Raw genomic sequence first — 14,154 nt, 5'->3', positions numbered from 1 at the left:
TTGGTACATTTCAAACACTAAAAGACATGTCCTCACTCTCTTGCATGTTGGCTCAAAGCCTTTAACCACGTGATCACATCCAGTAAAGGTGAGCCCGTGTTCTTCTTGGTAAGACATACAGTAACCTTGTGTTCAAAAGAGGCCAAATGTACACTTGATAGGGTGAGGACAGAAAAGGGGTGAGGAAATGTGATAAATGTGTATACAGTGTTTTTCATTAATATGGAGGAAACCTCGAGTCATTTGTGGAATATGGCACATCTCTAGGTGCCTTGTTTGCCTTTTCTCTCTTGTTTTTGAAAAGTGAATTAACTGCCTTTTCCTTCGCTTTCACACATTATCTCACTCTGTTGGGACTCATTATAAGCTCCAGTCTGACCTGTGGACTGACTCTACTTTTTCTGCACTGAAGGTGTATTACTCTGGTTCTTTTTAAAATCTTGACTGTGTATATTCTACTAATAGAACAGACCTATAATAACAATTAGTGATTATGATGACAGTGTTAATCATTTCAGGTTTCAAATTGTGGTAATGTTATAACATTAAATCACAATTAAATCAACATTTAAATGTAAAAGGTACAGAAGTAGTTATTATGCAGAAAGTGAAACTTGCCACTGATGTTCATATTTCAAAACAACTGTCATATTGAATAATGTTTTGAAAGATCTGATTGCTGTTGCTTTATTATGCGATTTTAACAAGTGGGCTTGTTAGATGACAAGTGACAACATTTGTGTTACAATAACTAAGGTGAAACTCAAAAGGTGGGGTGGCTGTCTCGACTCTCGACTGTTTATCTCTAACAACAGTAATATTACCTGCTAGCTACTTCTCTGTATGTTAATTCATTTTAACACTAACCGATAATGAATGTATGTTTTGCTGTACAGGAAGTGACTGTCCTGATGTCATAGTACAATGGATGACCTGTCACATGTGGTGGTATTAAGTTTAGGTTTAATTGGTTAGTTGGCACAATAGGTTGATTTGATTTATCACAAGAGGCTAGCGAGTTAACCAAGGATAGGTTCAACCAATGTTGGTTGAATGCTTTCCTTTACACTGATGGTTAATGTTATAATTTTATTATCACCCTGTAGACTAGACCTATTAGAGAGCTTTAAGCTTACACACTTACAAGATGAATCACTGGAAGACATTGACATTTTAAACCAGTTGTCTGATTTGGAGTCACTTTTATCTTTACTGATAGCAATTCAGGAGTTGAACTAGACATAAGAACTCTGAATGTATGTTAATTGAATCCCTCTCTGCTTACTATAGAATATGTGAGTGATCAAAACATCAACTTTATCTGCCCTCTTCACTCAATTCCAACGTATTTTTTAAAAATGGGTGAAATAGTGACGATTTTGTGGAATGAAGTTGTTTGAAATTGATACATCAACGTGCATATTCCAAGAATTGGTTATATGTAAGATATGGGGAAAATCTATATTTATAATGTATACATGGTGTGTACTGTATTTGTAAAGATGAAACAGAAAGATTTTCTGTTCATTATGCTTGAGGACAAAAATAGAGAGGCAGATTTAAAGCAAATTAGATTAGATGTGATGAAAGTATTTGCTTTAAGGCTTTAAGTGGACAATATTTATAAAACATCTTAAGGTGCCTCGTTTGTCATATTTTCAGAGACATTATTTTACATTTATGGAAAAGTAAATGTTAGCACAGAACAAGTGTGTTATTGTCATGTGGGCCTGTTGGCTGCACAAGTTCAGTAGTATTTCTTCTGTTGTATATTTTGAAAAGCTTTAGAAGCAACATGTCGGCGCTGGACTAAACCTTATCTGGAACAGAAAACTATTTTTATTTTCTCACAAGCACACAGGTAGATTCACTCATGATCACTTGCCTCCAGATGTCCAAAGTATGAGCGAAACAAAAGAGAGCCACAAACAATGTCATAGTTATGGGGTAATGTATGTGCTGCAACCGAAGTCGTGTTTACATTAGCTAGAGATGACATACGTGCTACTAGGACTTAGTTGCTTTCAACATTATGACTTGGTGCTATGTTTAACTCTGTGGTGCTGTAGATCAGAGGCCTACTCTCTTGAAGTCCTCTGTGTTTTGCCAACTCAATTAGTTATATCGTTGTAAGTCCTATTAATAAACTAGTGTGATTGGCAATGAGCAAATTGTATTGATTGTTGAATCAGATAGTGGCAATAGATAGTGTGGTGACATAAAAAAAATACATCAAAGAGACTTAGAATAATGTAGCAGTCAATGGAACAATAGTTAGTTTCCGTCTCTGTTCCAGCCTCTGTCTGTGCTTCCAGGGTACCCTCTCCAAAGTGTTGTACTTGTGTTGAAGGGGAGATATAATACCCAGATTAGATGGGGAAACCTACTTGGTGTGATGTTATTTATCTGTACTTTGGATCAGTATTAAATATGTAACAGCAGACAGGGGAGGGAATCTGAGCCCATGGTCAGGGCATGAGATGGTTGTTCTACACTACACACTTCCTACAGGTCAAAACTATTTTTGATGGACAGCACTGTTTTCAAGCACACTACAGCAGGGGCATAACCTTCTTACTTCTTCTCCACTGTTGTCGCAAAGTCTCCTATTGGGGGACAGTATTGTACAGTATAGCCAATAAGAGTATTCATCAAACAGCGTTTGTATTTAAGCTGATTCTTCTCATATGTTTTGGTAAAGGTATTGCTGACACATTCTCCATATAGACTTTTACTAATGTATGTAGTCTTCCGGGCTCTTTTGTTTTTTCAACAACAAAAATAGATACAGTATGTAAGAGGGATGCTTTGGAGGTACAGATGTAGGATCTTCATTTGAGCCAATTTGCTACAGCAGGAAAATAAACCTGCAGCAAGAGAAAATTTGAATTATTATAACGATTATAATTCATGGACATCTTTGTAGGGGTTGATACATTTTTCTTAAGGGAAAATCAAGTCTGAAATGTCAAAGTGGAAATTACAAACTTCAGAAGCCTTTTTAAACCATAAATACACTATAAGTGTGAAATATCCTGCATTGCAGGAAAGTTCTCCTGCAACAGGGCGATCAAATTAAGATCCTATACTGTTAGATCGACTTTTGTTTTGTGTTTTTCTGCTTAAAGGCTTTTAGTGCATAAGTAGGAGCTGGTAGGATTATACTTAGAGCAAATTTGATTTAACTATATTTATCTTGCATGTAGAGACAATACAAAAAATCCTATTCAGCAATCAGTCATAAACTTTCAACCTGGTTGTGATCAGACAGAAAATGGAATATGTAGTATTTTCTATGTTCTCTGTTTTTCCATGTGTACCAGCACTGAGGAAATAGAATGTATTATTACTGTACAATAAGCGCTACATCTTTGACTGTTTTAACTAATGCTCCTCATCCTCAAGCAAACCAGTAGTGCTTAAAGGAAGAATATGTAGTCATGTCATAGCATATTTTCATCCATTGAGCCGTGTGCTGTACATCACGTTTACATTCTATATTTTATGTTGACGTCTTCTGCGCATAATCTGTTTCTATATGCCTTTTTCAACTGAAACAATTGCTCTATATCAGACTGTTCATATGTAAATATTCCAAAGCAAAAACATAAAACATATTTTACTTTTTGTCTATTTTACAATGATAACCTGCTGATCATTTGGAGCTTCATCATTCAATTATTTTTGATTGACATCAGGAATTATTTTACACTTAACTTTTATGTGAGCAATTAACTCATCTACTGTATGGTGCTGTACCAAAGCCTTATGTAAGATACTAGTCTGTGTTGATTTTCTCTTTTGCCACTGCTGTCCAGGGAATTCAGTATTGTCTGGGATCACGTGTTGCTCACTTCATGTTCAACTGCCATGGAACTTCTTCTTCAAAATAAACCCTGAAGAAAAAGCAGAAACGCACTGGCCTAATACCACCTGTGGCTTCTAGAGAATAGGTGACAAAGGCTTATGACCTGTGGCATAGGCTCAAGACAAAGTGACATACGTTTATTAAGAAAAAGGCATTGGCACATTTCTTGTATCATTGGCTCATGAGCGGTTTGTGACATAGACATACAGCATGTTCTATGATGATCCATGGCATGTCGATAATAAGTGGAAAGCAGCGTTGCGTTCATGTCCATCATATGTCCATTTCCAACGCTTAGTCCAATGTAATATTTTCCTCTCAAATTTTTGTATTTTGATATAATAAAAATCCAAAACGTGCTTATGTATGTGTTTGCGTTATTTTTGTATCAACAAACTAAAATGGAACTTCTGTCTGACCCTCTGTCTGAACTGTAGAGGTGTAGTTTCAACTACTGGACACAAGGTGTGAGTGTTGGATAGAGAGCCAGACACCATGATTGGGGCTAGATAACTTTATCAGGTCAGGAAAAAGTATTTATTTAGAGTATTTATATATATTATCATAAAGCCATCTAGTCAGATTCATACAGTTCATACAATTGGTATATAGTGGGTTATAAAAAAGTCTGACCATACAAAGTACTGTAGGCCTATATGAAATGAAGATGATAAGTTTAAATCACTTTCACAAATTGCTAAGCGGGATTCTTTCCACTTACAGTATATAACAATAAAGTATTGTTCAACTACCATGTGAAACCTGGCACGTCAGTCATGAGACTAGTGTTAAGATAACTCCACCACCCAATGACTAAACTGGAGAGATACTGACAATGAATGAGGTATGTCATCACAACACATTGGCCTTTGCACTCATGTTCAAATTCCTCTCTGGCTTGGCAAAAACAAAATCACTTTCTGTCTGCATATACACTGAGTATACCAAACATTAGGAACACCTTCCTAATATTGAGTTGCACCCCCCCCCCCCACGCTTTGGCCCTCAGAACAGCCTCAATTCATCGGTGGATGGACTCTACAAGGTGTCGAAAGCGTTCCTCAGGGATGTTGGCCCATGTTGTGTCAAGTTGGCTGGATGTCCTTTGGGTGGTGGACCATTCTTGATACACACGGGAAACTGTTGAGCATGAAAAACCCAGCAGCATCTGGCACCTACTACCATATCCCATTCAAAGGCACTTACATTTTATTTTCTTGCCCATTCACCCTCTGAATGGCACACATACACAATCCATGTCTCAATAGTCTCAAGGCTTAAAAATCCTTCTTTAACCTGTCTCCTCCCCTTCATCTACACTGATTGAAGTGGATTTAACAGGTTACATCAATAAGGGATCATAGCTTTCACCTGGATTCACCTGGTCAGGCTATGTGATGGAAAGAGCAGGTCTTTTGCCTTAGGCAGGTATTTTGGTGCTTAGGCCTTACTGTTGGTAATAGGTACACGCAGATGATGTCATTAGTATATCACCTGTGTTGGGTGTGTTGTTTATCTTTATTTTACCAGGTATGTTGAGAATTTATGTTTGTAAATATATTATATACTGACCTTACAGACATCACTGACTAAGTTCATATAAATGTAGTTTATTCATACTGACATATAAAATCAGCACATTGATAGGTTATTTGTCCTGTCGAATGATCTGTGTCATAAAATAAATTAAATTCAAATCAAATATTATTTGTCACATACACACTTTACAGCAGGTATAAAAGGTGCAGCGAAACGCTTATCTGCTAGGTCCCTCAACAACGCAGTACATTAATCAATATCAATAACAACAATAAAAGAGTCAAGTCAAAAATAACAAGTAATAGAAGAAATAGAAGAGCTAGTATGCATAGTAATAATGGACTGTATTTACACTGTATTTACAAATATAAAGTGGGTAGTGAAATGCAGTAGAATTAATATGTGTTTGTGTTTATATAGCCTGGTCTCAGAATAGACGTAAAATACTAAACGTAAATCAGGGACACTCAGATTAGTATTATTAGTTACGTTTGGTATGGTTACATAAGACAGATGGTTACTTAAGGCAAAACGAAAGTAGGGTGATTGGTCGGGGTGGATGGGTAGGCGTATAACGTGAACGTCTAGCAACCCAAAGGTTCCATGTTTGAATCTCTTCATGGACAGTTTTAGCTGATTAGAAACTTTGCAACTACTTACTACTTTTTAGATACTTTGCAGCTACTTAACATGTTAGCTAACCCTTCCCCTAACCCCTAACCTTAACCCTTTAACCCAACTCTGAGTCTATAATACCTACATGTTTCAAGCAGACCACCATAGTTCCTGTGCCCAAGAATGCGAAGGTAACCTACCTAAATTACTACCGCCCTGTAGCACTCACGTCGGTAGCCATGAAGTGCTTTGAAAGGGTGGTCATGGCTCACATCAACACCACCATCCCAGAAACCCTAGACACATTCCAATTCGCATAACGCCCCAACAGATCCACAGATGACACAATCTCAATCGCACTCCACACTGCCCTTTCCCACCTGGACAAAAGGAACACATATGTGAAAATGCTTGTCATTGACTACAGCTCAGCGTTCAACACCATAGTGCCCACAAAGCTCATCACTAAGCTAAGGACCCTGGGACTAAACACCTCCCTCTGCAACTGGATCCTGGACTTCCTGATGGGCCGCCCCCAGGTGGTAAGGGTAGGCAACAACACATCTGCCACGCTGATCCTCAACACCGGGGCCTCTCAGGGGTGCGTGCTTAGTCCCCTCCTGTACTCCCTGTTCACCCACAACTGCATGGCCAAGCACGACTCCAACACCATCATTAAGTTTGCTGATGACACAACAGTGTTAGGCCTGATCACTGACAACGATGAGACAGCCTATAGGGAGGAGGTCAGAGACCTGGCAGTGTGGTGCCAGGAAAACAACCTCTCCCTCAATGTGAGCAAGACAAAGGAGATGATTGTGGACTACAGGAAAAGGAGGGCCAAACACGCCCCCGTTAACATCGACGAGGCTGTAGTGGAGCGGGTCGAGAGTTTCAAGTTCCTTGGTGTCCACATCACCAACAAACTATCATGGTCCAAACACACCAAGACAGTCGTGAAGAGGGCACGACAACACCTTTTCCCCCTCAGGAGACTGAAAGGATTTGGCATGGGTCCCCAGATCCTCAAAAAGTTATACAGCTGCACCATCGAGAGCATCCTGACCGGTTGCATCACTGCCTGGTATGGCAACTGCTCGGCATCCGACCGTAAGGCGCTACAGAGGGTAGTGCGTACGGCCCAATACATCACTGGGGCCAAGCTTCCTGCCATCCAGGACCTATATACTAGGCGTGTCAGAGGAAGGCCCAAAAAATTGTCAAAGACTCCAGTCACTCAAGCCATAGACTGCTCTCTCTGCTACCGCACAGCAAGCAGTACCGGAGTGCCAAGTCTAGCTCCAAAAGGCTTCTTAACAGCTTCTACCCCCAAGCTATAAGACTGCTGAACAATTAATCAAATGGCCACCCAGACTATTTACATTGACCCCCCCCCCTTTGTTTTTACACTTCCGCTACTCACTGCATATTTACTTTACCCCTACCTTCATGTACAAATTAACTCGACTAACCTGTACCCCCGCACATTGACTCTGTACCGGTACCCCCTGTATATAGCCTCGTTATTGTTATGTAATTTTATTGTGTTACTTTTTATTTTATTTTTTACTTTAGTTTATTTAGTAAATTACATTTACGTCATTTAGCAGACGCTCTTATCCAGAGCGACTTACAGTTAGTGAATACATATATATATATTTTTTATACTGCCCCCCTCCGTGGGAATCAAACCCACAACCCTGCCGTTGCAAACGCCATGCTCTATCAACTGAGCTACATCCCTGCCGGCCATTCCCTCCCCTACCCTGGACGCTGGGCCAATTGTCGCGGCCGGCTGCGACAGAGCCTGGATTCGAACCAGGATCTCTAGTGGCACAGCCTTAGACCACTGCGCCACTCAGGAGTACCATATAAGGTAAATATTTTCTTAGCTCTATTACTTGAACTGCATTGTTGGTTAAGGGCTTGTAAGTAAGCATTTCACAGAAAGGTCTACACCTGTTGTATTCAACGCATGTGACAAATACAATTAGATTTTAACATTTGATTTGAACTCCTAACCCTAACCTTAACCCCTAACCCCTAGCCTAGCTAACTTTAGCCACCTAGCTAACGTTAGCATTAGCCACCTAGCCAACATTAGACACCAAATTGGAATTCGTAACATATCATAAGTTTGCAAATGTAATAACATATTGTATGAATTGTAATTTGTAACATATCATACAAATTGTTATGTGTAACATATCATACAAAATGGATGATAGACATCCACAAATTAATAAATACCATACTTAACATATCGTACTAATTAGTTTGTAGATTTATACTTACTATGTTACATCTCCCCCTGAGTCCAGGTTGCAACATGGGTGCGCGTGTGTGAACATAACCTACATACTGAAATCCACTGATGAAATAGTTGACAAGGCTCCTTTTTGTTTGCCAATAGCAAATATCTTTCTTCTCATAAATCACCCATGACATAGTACACATACTTTTGTTTCTTTGTTAGGCGTGGAAGAACGATTGAAACCTGATCTCTGATGTAGTAGGACAGCTGAGGGCACTAGGATTAGTATAATTTAAGGAATCATTGAATTTGGCTGCGCGTACGCGCCCAGCCTGGTTTTGCGCGCCCACAGCGTCGGGTGCAGAGCATAGGAGGCTACGGGTTCAATACCGTGGTCTCTTTTTTAGGACATGTTCACGGACGAATCCCTGATATTCTCAAGCAGTGTGAACTGGGCTTCGTAGTGCGATGGTGAAAAATCAAAGTAATTGCTGTCGAAAACCTCAACAGTGGTGAACTGCGCGGCACACTGCGACTCGGAGAAGATAGAGGAGACGCGTGTTGGTTTGTCCTGCGGTTACAGGTATGTTTAAAAGACCATCTCAAAGTGTTACCATCGTCGTCATAGGCTGCTTGTGTTGTGTTGTGTTGTGCTGTGCTGTGCTGTGCTGTGCTGTGCTGTGCTGTGCTGTGCTGTGCTGTGCTGTGCTGTGCTGTGCTGTGCTGTGCTGTGTATTCGTTTCAGGTGAGTGAGAATGTGAGTGTGTGAATGAATGTTGTGGCTTTTGAAGGTTATGAGATATGTCTGTTGTATGTAATTACAACATGTTAACTACATAGAGATCCTATTAAATTACTAGAGGGGTTATGACATAAACCCTAAAAGTTCCATAATGGAGCGAAAATGGCAGCCATGTTGGTCAGGGAGAAATCCAAAATCAGTCTAATTGGAATGAATGGCATAGGTGATGAATTTTCTGCTTTTACTTATGCAGGAAAATACAAGTAAGGCATGTGATGTATCATAAATTGTGTAATGTAATTATAGTCAACCTAAAATATTGTCATGTAATTATAAGTACAGGGTCGTTCCATGTCATTTCAGCAAGCCATGACTCCCACCATCTCAGATTGTAAAATGTATTATGCAAGAAATTGCGGTGGAAATGTCTTTATGTGCAGATATTGATATAATAACATATCGAAGTAAACTTGGAGACGTGATGATATGGTGTGGTCCTCACACTACAACTCGGGAAACCATTTAGTTTATTAGGCTACGGATGAAATAAGTTATGAACTTCACAGGGTGGTGAAAGCTTTCATCTAGTTGTCAGAACCTGGTAATATCAGGATGTAGGATGGGGCATTAACCTAACAAATTCAATGACTAATTTCTCTGAACAGGAAAAAAACAACATAACCAAATTCACTGGGAATATATTACATCAACTGATTTAAGCAAGTGTATGGCTGTGGATTGACTGCATTGTTTGAATGGAATGTTGGCATATTGGCAGTTAATTTGAAAATTTATGGAATCATTCCTCTAAAACTGGCCAGCTAGCTAGCTATCAAACATACAGTGCAGATACATTCATCACGTTCATTATTTTACACAGTATTTTATTACAGCACTGGCAATCCATGGTTTACGAACTCCCTGACCAACATGGCTGACCTTTGGACATCATAAGAAGGTTCATGTCCATTCTAATTTCTAATTCTATGTTTGACTATAACATACATCAGGGACCAAGGCAAAGTTTTAATTGATTCAAATTGGCAAAGTTAAAAAAACGTTGCTCTGTCAGCATTCGGTTGTACAGTGACTTGCGAAAGTATTCACCCCCTTGGCATTTTTCCTAGTTTGTTGCCTAACAACCTGGAATTAAAATTGATTTTTGGGGGGGTTTGTATCATTTGATTTACACAACATGCCTACCACTTTGAAGATGCAAATTTTTTTTGGGGTGAAACAAACAAGAAATAAGACAAAAAAACAACTTGAGCGTGCATAACTATTCACCCCCCCCCCCCCCCCCCCCTTTCCTTTTGCAGCAATTACAGCTGGAAGTGTCTTGGGTTATGTCTCTATAAGCTTGCACATCTAGCCACTGGGATTTTTGCCCATTCTTCAAGGCAAAACTGCTCCAGCTCCTTCAAGTTGGATGGGTTCCGCTGGTGTACAGCAATCTTTAAGTCATACCACAGATTCTAAATTGGATTGAGGTCTGGGCTTTGACTAGGCCATTGCAAGACATTTAAATGTTTCCCCTTAAACCACTCAAGTGTTGCTTTAGCAGTATGCTTAGGGTCATTGTCCTGCTGGAAGGTGAACCTCTGTCCCAGTCTGAAATCTCTGGAAGACTGAAACAGGTTTCCCTCAAGAATTTCCCTGTATTTAGCGCCATCCATCATTCCTTCAATTCTGACCAGTTTCCCAGTCCCTGCCGATGACAAACATCCCCACAGCATGATGCTGCCACCACCATGCTTCACTGTGGGGATGGTGTTCTCGGGGTGATGAGAGGTGTTGGGTTTGCGCCAGACATAGCATTTTCCTTGATGGCCAAAAATATATATTTTAGTCTCATCTGACCAGAGTACCTTCTTCCATATGTTTGGGGAGTCTCCCAAATGCCTTTTGGCGAACACCAAACGTGTTTGCTTATTTTTTTCTTTAAGCAATGGCTTTTTTCTGGCCACTCTTCCGTAAAGCCCAGCTCTGTGGAGTGTACGGCTTAAAGTGGTCCTATGGACAGATACTCCAATCTCCTCTGTGGAGCTTTGGAGCTCCTTCATGGTTATCGTTATCTCTTTGTTGCCTCTGTTTAATGCCCTCCTTGCCTGGTCTGTGAGTTTTGGTGGGCGGCCCTCTCTTGGCAGGTTTGTTGTGGTGCCATATTCTTTCCATTTTTTAATAATGGGTTTAATGGTGCTCCGTGGGATGTTCAAAGTTTCGGATATTTTTTTATAACCCAACCCTGACCTGTACTTCTCCACAACTTTGTCCCTGACCTGTTTGGAGAGCTCCTTGGTCTTCATGGTGCCGCTTGCTTGGTGTTGCAGACTCTGGGGCCTTTCAGAACAGGTGTATATATATACTCAGATCATGTGACACTTAGATTGCACACAGGTGGATGTTATTTAACTAATTATTTGACTTCTGAAGGTAATTGGTTGCACCAGATCTTATTTAGGGGCTTCATAGCAAAGGGGGTGAATACATATGCACGCACCACCTTTCCGTTATTAATTTTTTAGAATTTTTTGAAACAAGTTATTTTTTTTATTTCACTTCACCAATTTGGACTATTTTGTGTATGTCCATTACATGAAATCCAAATAAAAATCAATTTAAATTACAGGTTGTAATGCAACAAAATAGGAAAAACGCCAAGGGGGATGAATACTTTTGCAAGGCACTGTATCTTTAGAGTTAACAGGGATACCAAAAATACATATTTTCTCTTGCTTATAAAGCTTTGCAACTGTAAAATCTGGACTAATCAATTATTGATAGTTAGAGATAATTTATTGCCCTACATTTCTGGACATGGAGATGCCCAATGGCACAGTATTATGGCCCAAACGGTCTACTGTTGAAGCAGCAGGATGGATCCTAGTTTTCCTCATGATGATGACCTTGGCCTCATTATAGACTGGATCAGATGGTCACTCACTGTGGAAGGTCAAAGGTGACTATAGTCTATGTCGAGTCTGTGTGCAAAATTGTTAATGATCAGGGTTAGGGGATAGGAGAATATGCCACGGCTGTATCTCTCTTGAGTAAAACCATATCGAAGGTAGGCCTATATTGAAAATGACTCCACAGGCAGGCTCATTAGAAAAGGGCAGAGGAATTGGGAGTTATATTAAAGGACCCCCCAGAGGAAGTTGCCGCTAATGATTAATGAAACTTGATAGGAAAAGACACCACATTCTCACGGATTTAGGGAAATCCTAGCCACAGATGGAAACCACTGGCCTATCTTTAACTTCGTTATCTCCAAAGTTTTGGTATCTTCCATAAATTGCGGCTGCGAATCCGCCATAAAAATGGTTAGAAAGAATAAGATGAAGCTCCGGTAATAGATGATAACGATTACTGATATGCGATTTTCTACGTTTTAATGGACACTGTGCAACCTTTGGTAGGTAGGCTGCTGGCACGCTGCGGTACAGCAAAGCCAAGTCAGCCCATGCTCATGGTTCTCACAGGGGAAGTGAAATAATAGGCTGCAATGACTTTGCTCATGATCATGCACAACGCATATGTCATGTAACTATAAGTTCCTTGAATTTTCTTTCGTGGGTGCCTTTTCATTATCTGGATAGACATGCGTATTCTTTTTTTTTTTAGCAAACACATCATAGCAGTGGACCATGTAGTCAAGCAAAACTTGGGGCGACGGGGGCAGATATCATATCACGTAATTGTACAATTTATAAAATGCGCATATATATTTTTTAATACAGACTATAAAAAAATATTTCGAAAATTGACATCCAATGGATTATGATAATTTTCTGGTTAAAGAAAGTGGAGGTGCTAAAACATATGTTTGCACCCCCAATTTTAATTTGCTCCATGGCTCAGGCGGCCAAGTGGACACAAGGCTGTTTGGCTCATCTCAGTTGCGAAGAGGTATACAGCAGTTTCTGATTAATAAACAATGCCATGCTGGTGGGTGGTAACATTCAAATAAAACCCAGCCCTGAAACGAAACGTAGGCTGAAAAGAGTTTGTCATATCATAGGAGAAGACACTGCATTTCTTATTTATTATTGTTGAGAAGGAACCTGCAAGTAAGCATTTAGTTGGACGGTGTATACCATGTGTATCCCATACATATGACTAATGAAACTTGATAGGAAAAGACACCACATTCTCACGGATTTGCATTAAGTGGGCAGTTCGGATGTGTCACTTCAAGCCCAAATACTGTTTATCATACTTTGACTAAAACGACGACTTATTGACTTAAATCGTTGTGCAACATCATGGGTAAGGTCTAGCCATAGTCTTTCAGCTGGAAAAAGTGTATTTCTACTGGTGTGGGCGTTTAAACATTACTACCAGCACCAAACCTATGCCAGCTAAGCTTAAACAGTTCCTCTCACATACCTAACTGATTACATTTGATCAACATGCAACTAGGCTTACAGTAGGTCCTTTGTTGACTTGCTTTTCTCAATGGCAAGAAACTGTGTGTAAATGAATGAATTTCAGTTTGTTATTCTCCTCTACCCTCGTCTATGACCTTTATACTATATGTGTGTGTCTGGAATGGGACAAAGAATGATTATACAACTATGGAATTTATCATGAGATGGAACAAAATTAATCCCACTGTAGTAGATGTAAATCAGATTATAGAATCGTATGATTCTCCTCCCAGAGAAGAATAGCATTAATCAGGTTTTTAAACCCATAAACACAATCACCACTGTACTGTATACAGTATTGTCATAGTACAGTATTGTACAGTTTTGTCATCATAATACATAGTTTCATTTCCCTTTCCTGCTACCTCATCAGTCGAGAAGAGGAGCGGCTCACAACCGGCAGGTTGCCATAGCAACCCCAGGCCTTCTCCACTGCATCTAACTTTATGACCACATTCCAGAGCTCCGAATGAGAGCGTGAAACTTTCCCCTCAACTGCCAGATGGAAACATACACTTGGGAGCGCCTCTATCAAAACCCATGGAGATGTTGTTGAGGAATACAGTACTGCCTACACCCCTGTGTGTGTGGAGCTCAGCTGTCTGGGTGGGGGCTGCTCAGTGACCCCAGAGACACTGAACAACATAACAGTATGAGGTGAAACAACAGTCATTTCTCTCTTCCCAGCGACTCCCTAAGCCTCTCA

The 14,154-nt window shown here is 40.0% G+C and overlaps 1 protein-coding gene across 1 annotated transcript in view; it reads left to right on the top strand.

The window, feature by feature from the left end:
• The first annotated feature begins 8,352 nt into the window (after positions 1 to 8,352).
• Positions 8,353 to 14,154, top strand: part of LOC311101731 (rho GTPase-activating protein 32-like) — a 28,990-nt gene continuing 23,188 nt past the window's right edge. The window contains exon 1 of the mRNA XM_084142900.1: positions 8,353 to 8,859. The gene's annotated coding sequence lies outside the window, so the exon portion shown is untranslated. The remainder of the gene's footprint in view (positions 8,860 to 14,154) is intronic.

This window comes from Coregonus lavaretus (genome assembly GCF_964263955.1).
Source record: "Coregonus lavaretus genome assembly, chromosome: 26".
In the NCBI taxonomy this organism is placed as follows: Eukaryota; Metazoa; Chordata; class Actinopteri; order Salmoniformes; family Salmonidae; genus Coregonus; species Coregonus lavaretus.
Note: the sequence above shows the minus strand (reverse complement) of the source record. Positions and strands in the feature narration are given on the sequence as shown.